The sequence below is a fragment of the Numida meleagris genome, chromosome 6, assembly GCF_002078875.1.
Source record: "Numida meleagris isolate 19003 breed g44 Domestic line chromosome 6, NumMel1.0, whole genome shotgun sequence".
Taxonomy (NCBI): Eukaryota; Metazoa; Chordata; class Aves; order Galliformes; family Numididae; genus Numida; species Numida meleagris.
In genome coordinates this window covers 9,708,108-9,731,898 of record NC_034414.1, presented here as the reverse complement: position 1 = coordinate 9,731,898, position 23,791 = coordinate 9,708,108, and the positions used below count along the sequence as shown (strand labels likewise).

Genomic DNA, 23,791 nt, shown 5'->3' with positions numbered 1-23,791 from the left:
CAAGTGTTAGAACGAGCACTCATTTATAAGGCTATGTAAGAAATGCAATATACTTGTACCAATTCAAAGATGCTCCCCGAAAGAAAAGAGAAAAATGGCCCTTAGAAGACGTTGACTTGCTGATATACACAGCACAGTCTCTGTGTGAGTGCACAAAAGATTGTTCAAAGTCAGTTTTGCGAAGCACCAAGTGGACTTTGCTGTCAGGAGCTACACCAGGGGCAGATGAATAACCCAGAAGTACATACAGCAGCTCTACATCAGGGCGATGCATAGAGACATGTAACTGCCTTCAGGTGAAGCAGAGCCATGCTCCTACTTGTTCCAGCCTCTCACTGCTCCAGCTTTGATCTCTTCCCCACTCCTTTGCTCCTTGGTATACAGCATTTATTCCTCTCCGGTCAAAACAAAACTGACTTTCACCAAAATCTACTCATCCAGGCAGCTACCAAACACTGTCTTCAGATATTTCTCAGAAACACGCTACTCCCTATGTCCTGCAAGAGTTTGTGTACTTCAGAGCTTATGTATCATTGAAAGTTAATTGCAACTGCGTGAATGATTTAGGTGTTTCTGAAAAGGTGTATCACCCTCAGTACAGATGATATAAAGTGAATATTGTCTGCTTTAACCAGAAAATACATTCAACGTAGAAGTATTAGGATAGGCAGTAAGCCTAAGATGTACGTGCATAGTCACCTTTGATGGAGGATCCACTCAGCTTCCCACTTCTCAGTAGGTATTTTTTCACTCCTACCTCACAGCAAGAAGCTTTCAGGCATCAAGAAGGAAATGTACTTCTTACAAGGAACAAGAGGGTGACTTATAATGTATGTCACTCAATACAGCATCTTTTCAGAGAAACTATGCAATTGAATGTCCAAAGAAAAGAGATGGAAAACAAGGAAGCAAAATTCCACATGAGGAAACACCTTAGTAACCTCTTCAAATATAATAGAAAAGTCTTTCAAAGCACTGTCAACAAGGTACTTTACCCATGCTAAGGACAGCACATTTATTTCAATAAAAAAACTTTCCTTCTTCTCATGGAAGAAATAAAAGCTATTTGCCAGCTAAATCTTTTCTTTTAAAGCTACTCTGCTGCAGCCAAGCCCTATTACTCATTCTGCTGTTATAAAAGATCTCTTTGATGTCAATGGGTCAAACAGCAGATTTAACACAGTAATCTGTCTGAAAACTTCAGTGGTAAGGTCAACAGTAAACCAAGGTAAAGAGTTTTATGCAGTACTAGTTTAGTTGGGAGCTTTACTTCACATAAAAACTGAGAAGTTTATCAACTTGTGCTTGTTATTTTATCTACTACTATGTTCTGCAAACAGACAGCAACAGCAAAAAAAACAGGATGCGGAGAAAGAATTTGAACAGTGAATGAAGCAATCCAAAGTCCTCTTCAGACTGACCAAGTAATTTGAGACTTTGTCTTAGCCTATAAGTGGTATCTTAATGCATGCTCTCATTCAGGGCCATGCAGAAATGAACAGTTCCATGCAAAGATAAAGAAAGCAAGGAAGGTGAGCTAGGCTCTAGCTAAGGATACAGTGTGAATAAATTAGAGAGGCAGCTGTAGAAGCATCAGGATGTCTGCCTCGTGTAGACACAAAAGATAGGCAGACAGGCAGGTAGTTCATCATGTTTACAGCTTGAAGGACAAGCCAGAGAATTTTATACTGGTAGCCTAAAACATGCTCCTATTTTCTGTACAGATGTCTCTGAAAGTTCATCAGCACGTTGAGTCTCAATTGCTTCATGTTGTTCTTCTCATCAAAGTCCTCAGTAACCCCCTGAGAGCACGTGCAAAATGTGGAATTTGGGATTTTTTTATTTTTTTTATTTTTTTTTTTTTACAGCTGAGGAGGAAGACAAAACTGAAGTTCTCTTTGAGCATTATAAACAGCAAAAAAAAGCAAACCCATGTCATCCATTTCTCAGAAAGCAAACAGACTCCCAAGCACAAGTTTCAGAAGAAGACAACATATGATTAAACATTTTCTTTGGAAAACAGGAGTCTAGGTCAATAGTTTATGAACAGAACAGAATAAAATAGAAGTATTTACATTGGTACTTTCATTAAGAAACTAAAAAACAAAATGTACTGACAGATAATTGTTTAAATTAATGCTTTGGAAATAAAAGATTTTAAAATACCACAACTAATTTAGTTGCTCAAGATTCCTACTCTCTGTTTTAAAAGAACATTCTTGAGAAGAGTTCCCAATCATGTTGATTTTCATAATTTATCTAAATTGTGTAACAGTTGTCAGAGTGAAAAACCAAACACTTGCAACATCTTTTCCTGCATTGCTATCTACGCATACCTTTACCAGTGAAGGCTATTAAGAGAACTTGAACTAAATTTGAAAAAAACCCACAAAATTTGTCACAGTCAAAGGGAAGGATGTAAGTGTTCCTTCTACATCGGAAATAAGAGATCTGCCAATGCAGTAAATGTAGCTCCCTCCATCACTTCAGAGAATCCTTAATTCTTGCAGCAACATTGTTTTCAGTCTAAATTGCTGTTTGCTTGTCATTTGAGTCTTGTCACTCCTATTTTCCTCAGTTTTTCTTTTAGTGAGATATCATTTTGCTTTGGTTTTGAATGAATTCCTTCCCCAAAACCAGTTCCTGCAGAGTCCCTAACTTCTGGAAACTCCAGACCTTGTTTCAGCTTTTAGTCCAAACTCCATATGCTGTTATTTAGAAAATAAGTTTATTAGCTCAAAGAATAAATTTGACATTCCTATGCTTTAAGATTATGACCTACCAGAAAGAACAAAGACAGATAAATATACCCTTAAAAACATAATTTGCCTTTTCTCAGCCAGTTACAGTAGTTCATCACCTTTAAATATCAGCGAGAAAGAAGAAATTTAAGAAAATAACTTTCCAGTTAACGGATGTAAAAATTACAACTCCAACTTTTTGCCTAAGCTTTTCTTTTCTGTTTGGTGTTTTGCACATCATTTTTGTCTCTGTCAATATTATAACACAACCTATCTGAGAGGTTTAAAAGTAAACAGCTGTAGGCAGTAGGAGAAACCACTGTATGGTAACTGACAGGATGTTTTGGCTACTACTTCCTCTTTAAGCACCTATTTCTCAGCTGCTATTTATCTGCTCAGGGGCTAGAAAGTTCAAACATCAGTCCAAAGCTCCCAATCTCCTAACACATGCTACCTAAGCATATTTTATTTTGTTTGTATTCCAGCTTGTCCATGTGAACATAACCAATACAAACTGATATTTACTACAGACTGTGGCTTCCATCAAAACTTCAGATGAGATGATAATAAGCAACGTACACGGCCGCGAGGCTGTCTAGCAGAGTTCTACCTGTCTGGCAGGTTAAAGAGCTGAGGCACAGCTGATCACCATAAAACAAGACATGAACACTGAGAAATGGAGGTAAAGCAGAAACACTACTGTGACTCCTCTGAGCACGAGCCAGTTCTCCTTCAACTAAACATAGAGCCATTTTCAATACATACATTTCAGCAAACAGTTCTTAACCTGCTTCTTTACAAAACCAAAACGTTTTTCCCGCGGCATATACGCCAGAGTCATCTGCAGCAAAACAGATTTTACATTTGAATAATCTTAACAGTGGAAGAATGAAAGCTTTTAAAACGCGTACCCTTGTCAATGCTGGAAATAGCACAATTCCAAACTAGAGACTAACACTGAAATACAGCCCAGGGGCTGCAGTTCCATTCATAAACTGTTCCACTCAAACACAAGGTCTGGAATGAATTTTATCCTCATGTTCAATCATAGAGCCACAATTTATTATAGTGCCGCACTTTTCAGTTTCAAAATTATATCCCTAGTATTTTTCCCTGTCAAGTCCAATGGAGACTAGCAGACTTCTCAACCGTGATCATCCACAAAGAAAATATGCAGCAGAATCCAACTGTACACAGACACAAGGAAGCAAGTCCAGTTATGTACCACAGGCCTAAAATAAAAGGAAACCTACTGTGTGTACACAGTTCCAACCATTTAAGCTGGAAAGTCACCAGCGAGGTCCTTCCACTAGCAACAGCATAAGTGGGCGTTGGATCTCAGCTGTATTTCAGCTCTGCTTGTAGCTGACCACGACTGTCTGTGCAGCACACTAGCTCTCTTACTCCTGTGTAGTATGACTGTAATGCTTCCTGACAACTTCAAAACCCAGAATAAAAAAAAACAGAGCTCTCACTCCATCACATTCTGCAGCTGAGATGTGCCACAAAGATACCGGATCACTTTCACACGAGAAATTTTCACAGCTGTTGTGAGACCCCCTCCAGGGACCACTCTGATCTTCAGCTTCAAGAGAAATCTGCATCCAACTGCATTGTTCAGTATGATAATTTCAACCTGCAGGTCCAATGCTTTTTGCAGTATTTGTCTCCATTTTTCTACACAGTGACTTTAAATATTTCTCTAGTAAAAAGAACACACCAAAAATCGCAAAAGATATGAGAGTATTTTAATCAATACGTCTCTGTATTTAGCAAGATTGGAAGAAGCATATGATGCCAGAACACTGCAAACAAAGCAATTTAAGTAACTACAACAAAATCCTTGGGTCAAATTAAAGAATGGGAGGGGGGGTGGTTGCGAAAAAGAAGCACAAAACCTCTAAAATCAACCAGCTTGGTAAGAGCTTCAACCCATGAAGTTCAACCTGTGATTTGTCATTTAAACATTAATTTTTCTCACCTAATTCACTACACTTACTGCACTAGAACTCCACCACTTGATCAGCATATACTTCTAACACACTATAAAATCAGTTTTCCACAGGACATGGAAAAGCAGAAACTGGAGTGCAGGCGACATAAACCATTAAACAAAGACAAAGGAAATGACAACAGCCATAAGGTACAGTATTTTTCTACAGCGAAAATGAGTGATTTTCTAACTATACCTGCTAACTATCACCAAAGTTTCAAGTGCTAATAAAAGCTTTCCAATAATGACTTAAAAGCATGTGTTTTGTCCAGTGTAAAACCACCGCTGCCACATCTCCTTGGTGTGGTGTTTCTGTGTTTCACTGACTTGGTCATCTAACGATATGTACAATAAATCAACCTAGATCCCTTCAAATTGTGCAACTCTACCTGGTTGACACTGCACAACTGTTTTACAGGGGTGGATGACAATTTAAAATGAACCCTGTTGTGACAACAATTGCTGCAAAGTATCTTTTTAAAATTCTGCTCTGTTTTATTAGTGGCTAAGGTAAAAAAAAAAAAAACGTTTTTAATGCTTTTATGTTAACTAAAGAGCACGGTAACTATAACTCCATCAGAAAGAGCTTCGCCTTTTATTTCAGAAGGCACTACGCCAAAAGAACTTTGGTGCATTTTCATCCACCTATTTTCTATTGCTTCTTCAAAAGCTTCTGTCAAAAGACAGCCAAAATTCATTTCTATGAATCATCAGTTGTGTGAGATCTAACTATTCAAATATTTTAAAAGACAAGCCTTTCCTTTCCTTGTCTTATCACAGCCACGCACACCAGTTTCCCTCCAGAGCATTCGTCTTCACATCTTTCCCACAGCTGGAAATAGGGGCAATTTCTTTCCCATCCATTAACATCTTTCAGATACAGAACTGAATGTGCTGTACTGCACAGCCCCTTGGATATCCACCTTCTTATCTACTGAGAGAGGGAAAAAAAAAAAATCTGTATAGCCATCTAAATGGAGTCTCAGTTTTCTGAGACCCAACCTGCTGCTTTGTATACATCATAGATCTATTGTCTGGAGTACCTCCTCTATGAAGAAAAGCTGAGAAAGTTAGGGTTGCTGATCCTAGGGAAGAACAGGCTCCATGGAGACCTTGTAGCAGTCTTACAGTAATTAAAGGAGGCCTACAGGTAAGGGACCCTTTTTACTGGGGAGTGCACTGATAGGACAAGGGGGAATAGTTTTAAATTTACAAAAGGGTAGGTTAATGTTAGACATAATGAAGAAATTGTTAATTGTGAGAGCAGTGAGGCACTGGAACAGGCTGCCAGAGAGGCTGTGGATGTCCCATTCCCAAAAATGTTCAAGGCCAGGTTGGATGGGGCTTTGGGCAACCCGATCTAGTGGGAGATGCCCCTGTCCATGGCAGGGGAGTTGGAACTGGATGGTGTTTAAAGTCCCTTCCAATCCAAATCATTCTAGAATTGACTCTAATCTAGTAGCAAGTTCAATCCTTCATAAAGTTACGTGTCAAGTCATGAAACTACATGGTCCTAACCATGTTTAAGTAGAAAAAACTTAGATTTTAACTGTAAAACATGTACTTCAAAAAGTGTATTAGCTGGAAAGTTTTAAGGCAAAAAATAGCCATTACCTGCCAATATTAGCAAAGCTGTATCCTGTTTGCGATTCCCTGTATAGATGGGCTGAATGCTTACCAGCAGATCCGATTCAATTCAGGAAAGGGTAATTGTGTTATACTTTCCAAAGCTCTGAGGTCCTTTTTTTTTTTTTGTATCAGATTATCTAATTTATTCAATTGATATCTTCCTTCTTTTGCCTTCCCTGCTGAAGTGTATCCAACATTTATACTGCAAATCATTCTAGATTTCAAGATTGGTGTTAAAAAGATTTTTGAATTCTTTTTGAATTTTATTCTGTTTATATCATGTGATTTGTCATACCACATTAATAGATGATCTACAGATAAACAGTTGTATACTGCTTCATCTTGTAGCGTTCAGAGAGGATTTTGGAAGGAAGAAATAAGATAAATATAAATAAAATGCTCCTGCACTCACCCTTAGAAAACAAACAAAAACCAACCAGCAACAGAACAAGTCTGACTGTTTACTCCACAGGGTCATCCCTGGCCAATGTACCTATGCAAATCTCCACATCTCTGCAAAAAAAGTCAGTTTGATCCAGAGGTGTCCTGTTGTCGTCAGAAACCAAGGCTTCCACTCACTTTCCCCAAGGGTTCAGTCTGACCTTCGGCATTTCCCTGGTTGCTGAAACAATGAATAAAACTTCTTAACAAATGATGAGAGGTATTAGCTCATCACTGGCTCAGTCACACACGGCAAGTACTGCAAATTACAGAGGAATGCAACTAGTCACAACTGGCTGGTTCATACACAAAGAACAGAACCAGTCAATAACAAAGAGCAGGAAGAATATTTTTCTCTTCTTATCCTTATGCTTTCCCAACTAGGGTCAGTAAGGGATTTGCTAGAGGATTTGCTGATAAAAGACAGTCTATCATATTTTTCAGACCTAAGGCTGCCACAGAAACACAACTGATGTGGCAGCCATTAATGAGCACTGTCACTAGGGCAATCTGTCCAAGCTGATGGATTTCCCACTCCTGTTCTGTGGCAGGCAGCAGTGAAACAGTCAAGCGGGCTCTTAGTTTCACTCAGCCACTGTGACAGTCCTGAACCATTTTGTTTGGGGAACACCATATGTCTGTGTTTCCAAAAATATATATATATTTCAGAATTCCCTGTCTGCAATTATGTGATTGGCTTTCCTGCTTTTAAATCAGATTGTAAGAAAATGTGGAAATCATAGAATTATAGAATCACCAAGGTTGAAAAAGACCTACAAGATCATATAGTACTATCACCAATATTTCCCACTAAACCATGTCCCTCAGTACAACACCTAAATGTTTCTTGAATGCCTCCAGGGATGGTGACTATCACCTCCCTGAGCAGCCCATTTCAGTGCCTGACCATTCTGTCAGAGAAGTATTTCCTAATGTCCAATCTGAATCTCCCTTGGAGCAACTTGAAGCCAGTCCCTCTCATTCTATTGCTAGTTACATGGCAGAAGAGACCAACCCCCCAGCTCACTACTACCTCCCTTCAGGCAGCTGTAGAGAGCGATAAGGTCACTCCTGAGCCTCCCCTTCTCCAGACGAAACAATCCCAGCTCCCTCAGCCACTCCTCATAAGGCTTGTGCTCCAGACCCCTCACAGCTTCAGTTCTCCTTGAACACGCTCCAGGGCCTCAATGTCTTTCTTGTAGTGAGGGGCCATAACATATTCATCTGATGAAGAAAGAGGAATCTGTCCTTTTGTTCAGGATTTGAGGACATCTCACAGCCTGGCCACAGCAGCAACACCTGAATTCTCCAGATAAATGGCCACTTTACAATCCATCTGCCATATCCAGTACACGAGCTGCATGGATTTTCCAGAAAAATTATGGAAGCCTTCAGCATAACTCTACTGGCTTCATCTTCTTCTACCTGAAAATCTGGCTTTACTTGTAGAATAGATACACGCACACAGACTAACAGAGCTATTAGCTGCACAAGAATTGAGCTGGGCTCTGCCAACAAGGTGCTGCAGTTGGCAACCTCAGGCTGTCCCCGGACCCTCTGTTCTTTCCAGATGCTCATAAATCCCCAGAAAACGTGCTGTGCTTTTGTACCGCACAGCACTGATTTGTGTTTACATTTGTTTTCTACTGTCCATGCATGTCAGCCAATACTAAATAAAACACAGCAGGGACCCTGGCTCTTGATGCATCTGAGCAGAAAACTGGATAACATCTCCACAGCAGAGGAAAGCAGATCTTAATACAAATGCCAAATTTGACAGTGTATTACAGTATTCACTGAGTCTGGCACAGAAGAGATTATAACTTGCTGATGGTGTCCTGTGTACAACCAGCTGGTAAAGCAACCCCCCTCACAACGCACAGCTCCAAGCATGTAGGCTTAGACTGAGCAATTCTAATCACAGTAGGTTTCAGCATCTGCCTCCAAACAGCCCTTGCATGCAACAAATCTCTTTTACAGGGGGAATCCAGTTGTAAGAGGAACCTGGACTCAGTTGCTGGCTAGAAAGAGAAAAGGCCCCGCAGTCAGTGTTACCCTTTCAAACATCTCCATGATCCCAAGGAACAAAGCGACTGGGAGAAGGGCAGAGCCAGTACATAGCAATAGGGTAAGGGCATCAGCTGCACAGGCGTTTCAGGAGCATCTCCTCCACACCCTGACAGCTCTAGCCTGGCTCACAGGAGAAGCATTTCTGCCCAGGGCATCACCTGACCACCCCCACAGACACAAGCTCACTGCCTTGAAAAACATGCACTCTCCTCCCAGCCCACTGCAACCTGGGGAACAGCTCAACCTTCTCACCTCATGCCACACTTTGCTCTCACCTTTTGCAACTCCTGTCTCACAGAGTGTCACGAGCAGAGGCAGACAGAACAGTCCCAGGACAGTGTCATAACAGAGGCACGTTGCTGTTGGAGAGGGAAGACCTGCGCAGATCACCTCATGCAGATCCAGAGACAGGAGTGACTCTCCTTCCCTGCCCAAGCCTCAGGTCATAGAATCATAGAATGGCCTGGGTTGAAAAGGACCTCAAAGATCATCGAGTCTCAACCCCCCTGCCAAGTGCAGGGTCGCCAACCACTAGACCAGGCTGCCCAGAGCCACGTCCAGTCTGGCCTTGAATGCCTCCAGGGATGGGGCATCCACAACCTCCCTGGGCAACCTGTTCCAGTGCGTCACCACCAGGTCAGGGAAAGAGCCTCTAGCAGGAACTGTGCTTCCCATGCTGGGGAGCAGTGTCTTGCTTACAGGCAGCATTACAAGGACAGTGCTTTCCACTGGAAATTATAGGGTTGGCCAGACAGCTGCTTGTGCATATCCAGGGGGTGATAACCACTCCACTTGCAACCTACTGTAACGCACTGTTACTAATAAAAGAGCTGCACTGAAAAAAGTGTTTGCCCTTTGGATGTCATACGTTCCCAAAAGCCAATCTGCTGCCCCAAGCAAAAGCATAGGAAGGTCAGTGCAATGGTGAAACCCAATCTGATGCATAATAGAGTAGCTCTAATCCAGATAATCAGCTGATTATACAAAGTATATTCAGCATCCAAAAATGTTTTTTCACTCTTCCCTCTGAAGACTGTGACTTTTTCCAAAAGCAAGCACTAGAATGAGTCACTTGGAAATACTTTCAGGCAAACTTCTGAAGGCTGAACTGTGATATGTCCCCTTCCTGATGACAACATCCTAGAACACCCTCGGGAGCTTCTCAGCAAATGCTGGGTGAAGAGTGCAAGAGAATGAGCTGTGCAGTTTCTCACCTAACCCAGCACAGGTCTGGACATGCTGACACATGAAGATGTTTTTGTGCCTACAAATCTTCTGGATAAACATGATTGTGTTCTACATCAGAGATTTTCTCTATAACTTTAGTCAATTTTCTTGGCTTGCCACTCTTGACAGCTCACCCATGAAATAGCTCTCTCTGGAATACTCCATTCAAATTAATCAGAAGTCAGCTATTCTCCTTCTAAAACTAATAATAGATGGTCTGCACGGGCCTGTGTGAGACTGAAACATGGGAACACAAATTGTGCAGCTGCAAATTTTTCCATACTGCTGCAGCTTTCAAACTGCTTTTTGCTCTCCACTAAGGAGACATGAAAGCACTTTGTAAGAAGCACATTTTTTACTGTCAGAGTTGTCCAAATGTCCCCAGCATGTCCCTACTGTGGTAAATGTTTAGTGAAGTCTTTCAGCTTTCAAGCGTGTTTCAAGACAGGGAGAGATGTTCTGGCCATACGCTAACAGGCTCAGCTGGACCAGGAGCACAGCATAATTTGATGGCTTGTATCCTTTGGATGCCAGCTGAACAAGGGATGCCAAATTGTGCTCTTGCCATTGGCAGAAGTTTTTGCCTCTGATTCATCTTCTTGTCATCAAACTACAACAGGATGGGGGGGAGACAAAAACAAAACAAGAAAAAACTCTTCATGGGGGGAACTCTATCTCTGACTGAATGGAGAAACGGGACTCCTTTGAACACCCCTTTTGTACAGCAGTTCGTCTCCCAGCAGGCAGAGAGGATTAATGCTATGAACATTGAACTCAGAATGAGAGCTGCCACTGGAGGACAGCCATCTGTGCAACACTCCACTAGCTGCTAAGTAGACTCTGTTGTTGTCACGTGAAACTGAGGAAAAAGTGGGAAGCATATTTGCAAATCCTGCTGCAGAAACTAAAAGAACACCTGCCTCTCCCAGGTCTGCTGGCAGTTAGTACCATCAGGGGACTTTGCCTCTACCGGCAGAAGGTTAACTTTCAGCCTAAAAAATTTAAAAAAAAAAAAAAAAATNAAAAAAAAAAAAAAAAAAAAGCACTTCTCAGGCTTTTAAGAGAAAGAAGTTTAAATCCCAGGCCGGAAGCCTTAATTATAAAGGATTTGTGTGAAAGTTGCCAGATCTCTCCCTGCTCTGTGATCAGGGCTGTGCCAAGGATCTGCTTTGTGTCACACTAGCAACCGTGTTAAGTTCAGCAAAGCAACTAGGTCAAAGATGCAAAGGCAGAACAGAGATCAGTGATTAGCCCTAATGAGCCCCTGTGCTGCAGAATGACAGTGCAATTATTTCAAGGTTCTTGCTGCAACTAAAGGTATCCCACTTACATCCATCATCATTTTGCACTTCACATTTTATGCCTTAGAAAGTCTCTTTGTGTCACCATGACCTGAAGACAGCAGATGAGAGGAAACAACAGTGAGAACGGTTGTTCACATTGGGGGAATTGAAAGGAACTTACAGCAAATGAAGAAAAGATTTGAACATCCTCATGAGAAGCTCTTCTAAATATGCAGGCCTGTTGCTCTCAATCAATGAATTCTACTTATTGTAAGCATGAGGTTACAGGGAATGCTGATCTTGTGTTGAAGAATTTAATGGTATATTTGTATGTATTTCTATGATTTGTCCACAACTGTAACACCAGGTTTTCTGAAGTTCACCCGACCTTCAAAGAAAACAGCTGAAACAATTCCCTTGTTTTTCTTAGTGTCTTAGACTTCCTCTAGGAAGAGAAAGTGAAAAGACTTGAGCTACTTAGAGAAAGTAGTAAGAGCAGAAACAAGCATTGAACGATATAGACAAAGTCAATCCTAGGCGTCTAGATAGCTTCACCTCATTCATGAATCAATCTGTTTCCAGCTGATAAAGACAAACATCAACATAGCAGTTCACCTGGAGCTCACCATGACTGATAACAGCCAAATGTCTGCTGTCAGCCTATGGGTAGAGAGAGTAAGAGCAGTTACGCAAAGGATGGTCTTATGTAAGATAAGAACATTAAAACATTACAACTCCATAGAAAAATTACTAGCTTAATAATCAAGGAGATGGAAAAAAAAATTAAAAAATTTTGCCACATCCTTCTACTCTCTAACTAAGCGCAATGAGACAAGACACAACTGATCCCACCAAAAATTACACAGCAAACTCTCAGGAAACTCTGGGCCACTAACTATCCAGAGCCAGTGTGGGCATGGAGCCACTGACAGCAAAGCAATCGATGCTTGGGACCAACAAGGAGATCTATGTCAGACAACAGTGTTAAAATATCTCTCTTCAAGATACACCTTTAATATATGCAAATTTCATTTGGAACCATTCAGATGTTAGGACATATAAAAATGATGCCTTGTACCGTTTTTCAAAGTAATAGGTAAATAATGCAACACAGGCCATTACGGAAAACGCCACTCTGCTAGAAACACTGGGACAAAACTCACTGTGCTTCCCACTACATCACGCAACAGAAAAGGTCAACTCCAAATACGCAGCCATTGCCTTTGGGATGCCCAGTGTGCAACACCAGGCAGAGATCTCTCAGGTGTTTCAAACTGTACATTTGGAAATGTAAGCACTTACAAGCAGCAGTTTAGATTTTGAAAATAATGTTCTACCTCAGAAATTTCAGGTACTAATAGCGTTTTTTCCACAAATGAACCTTAAATTTAGGTAATCATCACAGTATTCCTTCTTAAGTAGGAAGATGCTTGAACTAGTACATCAGCTCCACTGATATTTCATTTATATTCAAGAATGGCACGAGAATTTCTTGTTGAAGCTCTCTCAACAATTGATATTTACTAAGAGCATTATTTATTTACAGCATAATGCTGATCAAATCTGGTGGGAAAAGAGGACATGAAATGCTAAGCTATGCCAAGCAGCTGTGATTTCAAACAAGACAGCTGCCAGTTCTATATCTGCATTACAGAAAGATTGCCCTCTCCTCCTTCACGTGTACTCTACTGAGAGATCACAGTAATAGCAGTGTTTTCCCATGAATGTCTTCCCAGAAATCCTGCTTGAAGCACAGTTGATACCTAATAAAGGATCACTCCTTAATAAAGGAGCGCTTTGCACACACACACACTCGCAAATAATGGCTCTGTATGAAAGGGAGAGGAAAGGTGGAATAGGTGTCCATTCATTGCACTTTCCCCCTTCTAGAACGATGGCAGCAGAAAGCAGAAATGAGCATCATCATTATCTCCAGCATGCATTAGCATCCATACGGAAGCCAGTCAGCAGTGTCTGGCATTGTTTGGTAGAATACAAAAGACCCTCTGTTTGGAAAGTTCAGGAATGAAAATGGAGAGCCTGTGGCTTGGTCCTACAGTCAAAAGGCTGAAACAGAGGCAGAGAAGTTCTCAAGCAGAGGCTGATCTGAAGCCCTTTGAAGTTGATGGGAAAACTCCCATGGACTCCAGCACACTTCGGATCACATCTGAAGTGCACAGAAAGGAGCAAATCAACATAAAAGTAGAACCAAGCATCTGCTAGAGGAGAGTTTTAAATAACGTAGGCATGACCTAGTCTTCTCATTGTTGTTGGTACAGTGGATTTTTTGCGATATTCAAGAAAGTAGAACTTTATCAATTTTCCAAATCAATTTTCATAAGGGCACAACAGTGGCATGTATATTAATCATTACTTTTCACTTAAAACACTGTGCATGCCACTCTACTATTTACCAAGAACTATGGCATTTAACAAACATCTCTGAGGAAAGGGGGCAAAAAAAGCTTCTTTCAAGTGTTGAATTTTAATTAATGTTTTCTACTTTATTTCCCTCCCAGCCACTCCCACAAGGACTAGACAAAAATTATGAAAAACACAGTCCAGGACTGAAAACCTTATTAAGAACAATGCTGCCAGCATCATCTATTCAGAAGCAACAGATTGAGACAGAGCCTGAAGCAGAAGCAGCACATTCTCCAAACAATTGCTAAGGGATCCCAAGAGCATAGAGATTCTAAATCCTCTGCTCAATTAAGATACAATTAATTTTCTCATTAAAGAAGAATATAGGATCATCCAAGAAAAAAAAAAAGAAACGTATGCTGAATTCTGTAACACTTCCATAATTATTTTCTTGCATATAGCTGTAATTGTTGCAGAGGTTTTTAATTTTGATGTCTTCTAGGTCCTGATGATGTTTTCTGGGAATTAATTTGTTAGAAACTTTTTCTTGAACACTTCTTGCAGCCTTTGAATAAGATACAACAAAGAGCCAAAGTTTCTTTTTTTTTTCCCCAAAAAAATGCAGGATGTTTCCTCTTTTCCTGGCTAATAGAATCCAACTGTTGCTGCATGACATCATTCCCCAGAGTTAGGGAATCCAAGCTAGCGCAGACGCTCAGCTGGGAGTAAACACAGAAGAGGGGGGGAAAAAAGTACTTCAAGATTGAAGGAAATAATGTTAAAAAAGCAGTTTTTGTTACCTGAAATTTGGAGCATTTCCCTTTCCACTCCATTCTCAGATTTGTATTTCCCAGACAAAACTCTGCCTTACTATGTGAAGCAATCAGCAAAACCAGTCGTTTAACGCCTAATACCTGCTGTGCTTCCCAGAACTCCTTCATATGACCTTTCGCAGCACTGATTCCAGTTAAAATGATTGCAAAGAACACAGACTGGCCAGGCCAGTTGTCATGGAGATCTCTCTCTCTTTTTTCATACACACGCGCACGCGTGCGCACACAGATTTAAACAATTCTGGGAGGCATCCACAAAACAGCATGCCTTTTCATCAGCTAAGTTTGTGAAGCATTCCACCCCTCCTCCAAGCCCTCCCTTGAGTCAGCCCAGGAAGCTGAGATTTGGTAATGAATCGATTGTTGAAATCAGAGATATCGTCTTTAAGAAGAAAATAATAATTTAAGGGGAAAGAAAAGAAAGAAAGAAAACACAACACAGAAGTTGTCGTTTTTGTTCCAGGAAGGAAAACAGATTTTCTTCTTTTCAAAGCTTTGAACTAAAAGTAAATCTTGCGTTCTAACCTGCAGGCTATATGCCTTTAGTCAGCTTGCTATGAATTTGATATCTGAGAGCACTAAGACTTTTTTTGAAACACAATCATGCAGATTATGTGAAATGCTGCTGGCATTGCCTGACTGCTTACCTTGCTCTCTCCCAGTACCCAGCCAGTGACTTAATTAGCGCAGGTATTCATTGCGGTCACTCAGGACTTCCTGCATCCTTTCATGTTTCTGTAATTAAGAACAAAATTCTGCTGGTCAGGAACACACAACTGTTTTTTAACAAAGCAAACAGAAAACAATCCCTCAGCGAAACAAGAGAAGGCAGACACACTGCAATTTTTCTCATACTGACTGTAAGTTCACATGCCTCTTAACTAAAACTCACTAGCTCCAAGTTAAAGGAGAAACCCACTTCAATGACATTTGAGAATACGAGGATCAATTAATTTACCAAATTCATTGCCAGCATGGTTGCAAAATCAAGGCAAATTCCACACACAAACAAAGAGACACAACATTTTTTCTTAGACAAAAGAATTCTAAATTAATGCCCAGCAACGTGATATAGGAAAGCCTGCTCTGATTAGTCGCAAGAGGAAAAAAAATACTTTTGGAAAAAAAAGAACATTAATAAAATTCAGTAGAACTGTTTGGGCTCAGAAGAACAGCGCTGTGCCCGAAGTTTCACACTTTGACAAATAGCGGGCAGACTTACTCTGTAGAGGATTTAACTGGAATCAGTCATCCAAAACTTTAAAGTTGCTTAAAAAAATACTCAAGGGACTGCATGACGGCTTTCTGCAATGAGTAGCGTAAGCAACAGTCCCTCTAGTGGGCGTAAAAATGTAAAGCTGACTGCAGAGCCAAGTAGGAACTCAATATATTTGTTCTCTCTCAACTACTTCTCTATGCTGTTTTGAAATTTCTCATCTAAATTACACATTTAGAATAAAACTAGCATTTGCAGACATTTAAATGTTATTGATGGGGCTCAACAAAAGGAAGCGCGTACAGACATTACATACCAACACACCTAGACTTATGCACAGATGTAAGAAGTTCCAACATATTTCTGTTCTGCTTGTGTTTGTAACTTGACAGCAGAAGTGGGATAAAAAAACTCCATCCAGTCTGAGATAGCCAAGACGCCGTATAGGATCACCTGTCTCTACATATAACTATTATAAAATATAAACTAGACTGGAACATAGCACTGACTACACTTCTGAAAACCCTACATTTTCTGAATGGCAGAATGAATGGACTGCACACTTAATTCTCCTCTCTTCCTACCAGAAACACTGTATAAAGGCTACACAAGGCGTATTTTACTCTAAGAACTGCATGCAGACATTTCACAGGTAGATGAGTATAAAAAGCTGTTTAAATAGTCAAGAATCCAGAAGATGCTGGAATGACATCAGGTTAAGTAGTTTTTCTAGACATGAAGGTGGCACATGCTAAACTTGCAAGTTCATGCTAAGTTCCCTCAAGAACACATCAGTGAAGCCCAGCAGAACCACAGGAATCAAATACAAAAAATTATGACACACTTTTGTCTTGAAAAGTTTTCCTTGGTTTGTGATTGAGTTAAACTCACCACATGCTGCAAGAGGGCACAGTTTCAGCAGTGTAACTGGGAAAAGGGGGAGGTAGGTAACTCCTCCCAAGAAAGGAATGTTTTACCTCACATTAATGCAAAGGCGTTGCTCAAAACCATGAAAGTAATTTTTTTAAAAAGCCCTATGTGTTTATTGATCAATGAGCAGATGAAATGATTGACTCTTGTCCATCAGATTCAGATTTTCTGTAAAACCTATTAATGGTAACCCAGGAGTGTCTACCAACAATCTGCATCATGTCCCATTCCAGAATTTATCACAAGGCTCAGCAGCATTTCATTAGGAGATCATCTCTGCATATATGGCAAGTATCTATGGGGAGTATGTGCAATAGCATTTATAAACAATTGAAAATGCTTGTTGCATTACACATCCACTCAGTTATAGTCAACCATTTCATACAAAATAAATGAAATAGTTAAAATACAAAATCTATTATGCACGTACAACTCTGCAAGTGCAAAACACAGTAGTAAAACTACGGCCCAAACTTTGGTCACAGGCAGATAACTATCACTACGGATCCCAGACAAGCAACTTTCTATTCTAGGTCTCACGAGTACACTTTCCAAGAAGAATTTTTTTCAGGTTGGCCCAGGTGAAACAAGAACCATTTTTAACCTGGGCTGGGCTTTCCATGAACACATCAATATCCCAAAACAAAAATTGGAGTAGTAGAGGACATAATAAACAGTTTATACTAGGTTAGTTGCAAAATAAAGAAGGAAACATCACGGCTACACTGTAATTGGAAAGCATTAGAATATGCATCCTCCTCCCCTGCAGTAGACAATCCATTACTCACGTATGGCTGATGCTTAGTTTCTCATTTCCAACACACTTCCCATTTCTCACTAGTTGAACATGCTCCTTGTGTGCTCTGTGGTCACAAGCATAAGATGCAGGAGCCACGTGACATCAGCGGGAGCAGACATGCACTGCAGAGGATGATTGTACAGTGAGAGTCCTCAGAGGACACAGCTGGGGTCTGTGCCCTCAGGACTGGGAATGGAAACACAAGCTGCTTACTGCAAGCTGCGTGGTATAAGTTTCTTTTTCAAATGCTTTTCAAATCAAGCTGTCATGAGCAACAGGAGAGGAAACAAACATCAGATTTGCTCCTAAATGATTCATGAAGTCTTATCGCTTTCAGTAGGTAAAAACACAGCTTAAAGGTTTAAAAAGACAAAAACAAATTAAGCTGCCTATAACAACAGTTCAAATCTCTGACAAGTGTAAATGCAGATCCATCACTGAACCAACCTCAGTGACATTTTCTTTTCATTTTTTTTTAAATAGAACTAAACTCCGTATAAAATTACTTGGGTACAATGATTTATGATTATCCCCCTTCTCACATAACTTCCTTCCTTCCAGAGGGAGAGTGCCTCTCTCAGCTCTACATCACAGTTACTGGCCATCTTTCCAGTGGCCTCAACTAACATGTATCAAATTGAACTTAAATAATCTTAAGACACAACAGCAAAAAGTGAAGCTCAAGTGCTGACCCAGTATGTTTTTAACCCAAGACCATGGAAAGGCAATTGCCTGCAGTTCCTGCTGACCTCACAGGGAGAGGCAGGGAACCAGGTTGCACTTCCTCATCACTTGGCAGTGACTTGCAAAGGTAAGGAAATAAGGGAAGAGGCCTCAACTGTCTTCTCATAACACAAAGCACGAATGCACAAGATAAATTGTGCCCTTTGATCTCTACTTAGAGCGCAGCACTCAATACATTTGATTAAGACGTTCAGGGACTACCAGCGGAGACAAGAGGACAACACGCAGGGCAGCAACAGCCATACTCTTCGGACAAGTCTCACAAAGTAAGTTCTACAAATTAAGCCTAGAACTAGCCTTTATCCTTCAACACTTCAATACAACGGCATAACAGCACAGCAGCAAAGCAAGTGCTGTAACACCTTAGAGTCCCTACTGGGGGCCTCCACACTGAATAAAGCTTCCCCTGACTTCAGAGACACATTATCAATTTGGACTCACTAAATCATGCTTTGATGGAACTAGTCTTATTAGTAATCTATAGTACTTATTATCATAGTAATAATACAAAAGTATACAATGCCTCTGCGAGCAATAAAGCAACAGATTTGACCCAACATATGAGGTCCTTTGGTTTTGGTGGGACTGCGTACGTCTAAGATCAGTTAGCTATGGACTTGGTTTTCTTCCCCATTTCAGTGTCAGAACCATTACTCGTAGTATTTCCACAACTCTCTCTCCTAGCAGAATTAAAAATTTCCATGACTTCTTTAACAGCCCAACAAGGATCATGTTTGAAGCACTGTACTGATTTCACTGATCCAGAAGAAAAAAATACACATATATATAAAGACATACACACACATACCATATGTATCTAGGAAATGACTAATCACAGTTGAGCACACTTTGAGATGTTGCCAAACCCTTTATGGCTCCATATCCCAATTCAGTTTGATCTCTTTTTGTATATGAAAGCCTGCCATACTTTGGTCTGACTTCGGCCTCTCATCTGGGTGCCAGATAATTTGCCAAAGTTTCTAAGTGATTCAGTGAAATTAAGATGATGTCTGTACCTGGGAGGTCATGATGAGAACCTGACGCACATTTAACTCCTGCGTGAACACTCATTCAGAAATAAAGTAGATTTACATCGTGGCTATTATTGCTTTAGGACCCGATTCAGCAAAGTACTCAAACACTGACTTCAAAAGAACTTAAAAATACGCCAAACACGTGCTACAATATTTTACCCAAGTAGTGCTTTAGTTGTGTATTTTAGAAAAGACAGATGGAAACAGTTTTTATTTTGCCATTAAAGCTTTAAGATCCTGTTTGATGACATAATCAGGACACATTCTCCGTGCTAGATGTACTGATGAGGTTGAAGAACTGCTGAGCAATAAGCAGAATAATTCCTTAATAAAACAACTTCAAACATTAACAATACAGAATTAACTCATGTAAAAGCCTGGTTTGAGAATTATCCATAACTACAACCTTATTCTCGACAGGAGACACATATTACAGCTCACCCTGCTAGGAAAGTGGTGCAAAGCCAAACCAGCCATACAACCTGGCTCCAGGCCCAGCCGGCCAGTTCAGCCAGCCCGCAACATCACAGCACTGCAAACTGTTTCAGATGGCACCAGGCCAAGCCATAAGGATAGCCAAAAGGTGGGAAGCTCATGTAAGTAAGCCCTTCTCCTTAATTCTCCTGAGCCAGTCCTGTCTCCAATGCAAGCACTCCAGCCAGCTTCCTTCCTGCGTGAGCCTGTGCCGTATCCCAGGAATGCCTGAAAAGGGAAAGCAGGAAGCAGTAGGACCAAAACTGATGGATGGAGGAAGCTCTCGAGGAGAGACTATTTGTGTTATCTGGACACAAGAAGAAAAATTTGCCCTTTGTAGGTGTTAGTTTCTTTATGCACCACTTTTTACTACATATACACACCCATCAAGCATGGATTTATGTCCCAAGAACAGGGACAAATGAGATAAGCAGGATTCGTCTGGGAACAAGTCATATCAGCAGAGATGTCAATGGGTTGCTTGAAATTCCACTGAAATTCTGATTTGACCCTACCTTAATGCAAGATACCTAAATTTGTCTTCGCTACTGCTTCTTTTAGGTAAAAGCCAAAGCACAAGTTTCTACTGCCCTTGTTCATGGTGAACATCCTGCAATAAAACATGCTATGCATGGGACTAGAAGTTAACAGAAAAAACAGATCCTCTCACACTTGGAATTGCAATGCATGCAGGGCTTACAAGAATACAAATCGTGTGCGCAGTTGACCAAGTACTGCAAAACTCTGACTTAATGCAACCAATGGGGCAAAACCCTTCTTAGAACACAAACAATGATAAAAGATAGATCCTTTAAACTAAATCCCCAGTTGAAGAGGCTTTTTTCAAACTGCTGTTTATGCTACTTTACCAATGACTTTCACTCAGGTAGTGGGACAAAGAACAAAGATTCTTGTTGGGAACAATCTCTGTTGTTGTATTGGCTCTACAGAGCTTGTAAAGTGAAGAGCATCTTTCAGCCAAGTAAGCAAAGGACACAAGAGCAAATATATTCAATAACAGTGCTGGCTTCTGAAGCAGAACATGTGTGCTGGGTGGTATTTGTGTGCGTTTTTCCAATTCCCGTGAAAAAGCTTTTAAGTTAAATTCAAAATAGGAAATAAGAGGGCCCACTGACCAAGCATGCAGTGCAATTCACCTTGTTTATATGACAAAAAATCACAACCAGTATTGCTGCGCTCTCTGTGAACTCCAAAATAAATAAATAAATTGATAAATAACAGCAACATTTCTTGTGATTCCTTTTGATCATTAGCTATAAAAGTTCACAGGAAGTTTATGCAACCCCCTCTGACTTATCTTGCAAAGCCTATTAGCCAAGAGTCTTTAGGAAGAAAATGTCAGCTTGACATTCCTTTGGACAAACAGCAATGACTTAGCTGGGGGATAACTTCTGGAGTTTAATGGTGACTTGAACAGTCAAGTTGTCTTGGAGATTCCGTAAACTGCTGGTAACTTGCTGGGGAGGTGCCTGTGAGTCCTGCTTTGCATCACTGGGAAGGAAGGGAATTGTGAGCACTACCCAGCACTCACTCCTCCAATCACCTACATCCCACAGAAACCAAAGCCAGCAATGGCACATGTTCTCGTAGGCATATAATGAGTTTGTCTTGCTTACCGCCATAATCACAACAGCATGCAAATTTTACAAGCTAAAGACAATGAAGCTATTTTCTTCTCCACTATTCATAGAACAGATAAACAAAATATTGCTTTGAATATATACAGCTCCTTTCATTCTTGGCCCTTAGTGTGCTCTACAGAGCTGGGTAAATGTCACTGCTGTCCAGCTGCTTGGAACAAAGGAGTTAAGTGGATCTGTGTGTGAGGCTGCACACTGGTCGCCTAAAAAAGATCACACAACTGAGTTGTGCCCACGAGGCTCTGCTGCCTCTCATGAGGTTGTATTTAGACCCTGCAAGACAGTCAGGATCAGTCCAATTCCAAGGGACACTGGAACAATTTCCTTCCTGGAAAACAGTTTGCTTGGGCATGGGAAACTGCTGAAGTTAAGCCGGTAGCTTAACTAGCTTCCTAGCTGGTTTCCAGTGCCATGCAATAAATGAAAGTCAGTGACAGAAGAGCGACTAGGACCAGCTTGTGCCAAAAAAAAAAAAAAAAAAAAAAGACATCTAAAACCAGAATACAAAGACAGTTCAAAAACATATGGTGAACTTTGGTGAAATTTCCAAGTACCTCAGTGCTTCCTGGGTTAAGCAATGAATAGACATCCAAATGAGCCACAACCATGATAACTCCAAACTGAGAGCAGCCTGGGGCTTGAGCTAGCACAGCTGCATTGTTTTCAGAAAGGAGGCTGTGCCTCCCCACAGTGCCCCACTGCACTGTGGGGCTGTGCAGACCTCCTAGAGTCAGCCCCAGGGCTCTCTGTGCCAAGCTCCATTGTGCAGCACAGACATCCCCTGAGCAAAATGCTGCAGACCACAGAGGAAGCATGTCCCATCACTGGGAATTCAGCTCCAAGTGCTTGAGCTCCAGATGAATGCCAGAAAAGCAAGGTCATTGGTCCTCCTCCAGCTCAGTGAACTCTTCCAAAAGGAGGTGTGGGATGCCTCCGAAGACAGCTTCACATCCAGGGAAGGACTCAACTGAATCTGGTTCAGTCTGCTGGTAGTTACACACCCACCACTCTCCTCTTTAATACTTAAAGAAAAATAAAAAGTTAGAAGTTGTCATAAGCTGTCTTTTTTTTTTTTTTTGCTTTACTCTCATCAAGACAGAAGGTTCAGAAATAAGATTTTGCCTCCTCCCATTAAGAAGCATAATTTCTTCTTTTAATTACGTTATTTCCCTTCCCATTTTAAGACAAAAGAAGAGAAATAATTTTTTTTTTTTTTAAAAAACATCTGACTGAAAAGGGTGGAACTTGGGAAAGTACCAGTATTTTTCTTCCAAGTCTGGGAAAACTATACAGCTTATATAGGCCAGGACACTGTTATGGATATTTTTCTTTAAAAACACTGGATAAGGTCCACGTAGTCACACAATGTTCCCCATTGCTGTGTACATCACTTTAAGGGGTCAGACAACTCCCTGGAACCGCTGCTTCTTGGAATTGATACTATGAAAATGGTGATGTCCTACAATGCCAGCTGAGTGGTGGCCATTCAGTGGGCAAAGAGCACATGGAGCACGTGACCATTCCCAATTCATCACACAGTTGTGCTGAGATTTAAACATGTAAATATGAGCTGCGTCACTTGCAGCTGGGTGTGTGTATGCTCACTGCAAACACAGGCTAGCGCTTACCATGCTGGAAGCAGCCTATGGAAAACCTGAACCATAAGATGCAAATCATTAATAGCATGCATCACAACTCGCTTTGGGGAAAATTCCCCATTCAAGAACAGACATGCTGATTATGACACCAGTTTTCTCATTTCTTGATGTGTGAAAATCCCATGAGTAAATATGAGATCTGTGCGCTTACTGGAAGCACAAAGCAACGTTCTCAGTTTGCCAGAAAGATCTGAAAGGACATTTTGCATGTATATATATGGGTGAAATCCACACTGAAGGAAGCAGAGAAAGGACTCAGCAAGGAGTCAGAAGAATCCAATGCTGTTCTTGATTTTAACCCCATCCTGTGACGTGACCTTGAACAACTTTCTTCACCTAGTAACAGGATACCTGCTTTTCATTTGTCAGAGCTTCAGAAAGCCAAATAAGCATTACTGAAGTGATGCAGTAAGCAGCAGTCTCACCTTAGATGTCAAACCATACGTATTGTTCATCGTGTTATACAATTCTGTACATAAAATCAACCTCCAAGGCTGTTTCCAGTTTCTTAACCAGTTCCACATCTATGTGCCTTTGATACTCCCTCCAGCCTGAAAAAGGCCAAGCACATAGAAGAATTCTTCGTCATCCCTAACACTGAAATCTGAAACTTTGCTCCCAATTCACACAGTCCCAGAGCACAACAAAAGCAAAGGTAATCCAGAGGGAAAGATTTAGACCATGCTTTCTCCTG

General features: G+C 40.8%; 1 protein-coding gene across 11 annotated transcripts in view; it reads right to left on the bottom strand.

Annotated features, from left to right (window-relative positions):
• The window catches only part of ST5 (suppression of tumorigenicity 5), a 158,276-nt gene that overhangs the window by 104,875 nt on the left and 29,610 nt on the right, over nucleotides 1-23,791 (bottom strand). For 8 of the 11 annotated variants that reach the window (XM_021402310.1, XM_021402306.1, XM_021402305.1 and 5 more), the window contains one exon: nucleotides 15,229-15,316. The gene's annotated coding sequence lies outside the window, so the exon portion shown is untranslated. Of the gene's footprint in view, nucleotides 1-14,548; nucleotides 14,711-15,228; nucleotides 15,317-23,791 lie in introns of those variants that run through there. The other 3 variants (XM_021402311.1, XM_021402314.1, XM_021402318.1) reach the window with 3 other exon arrangements.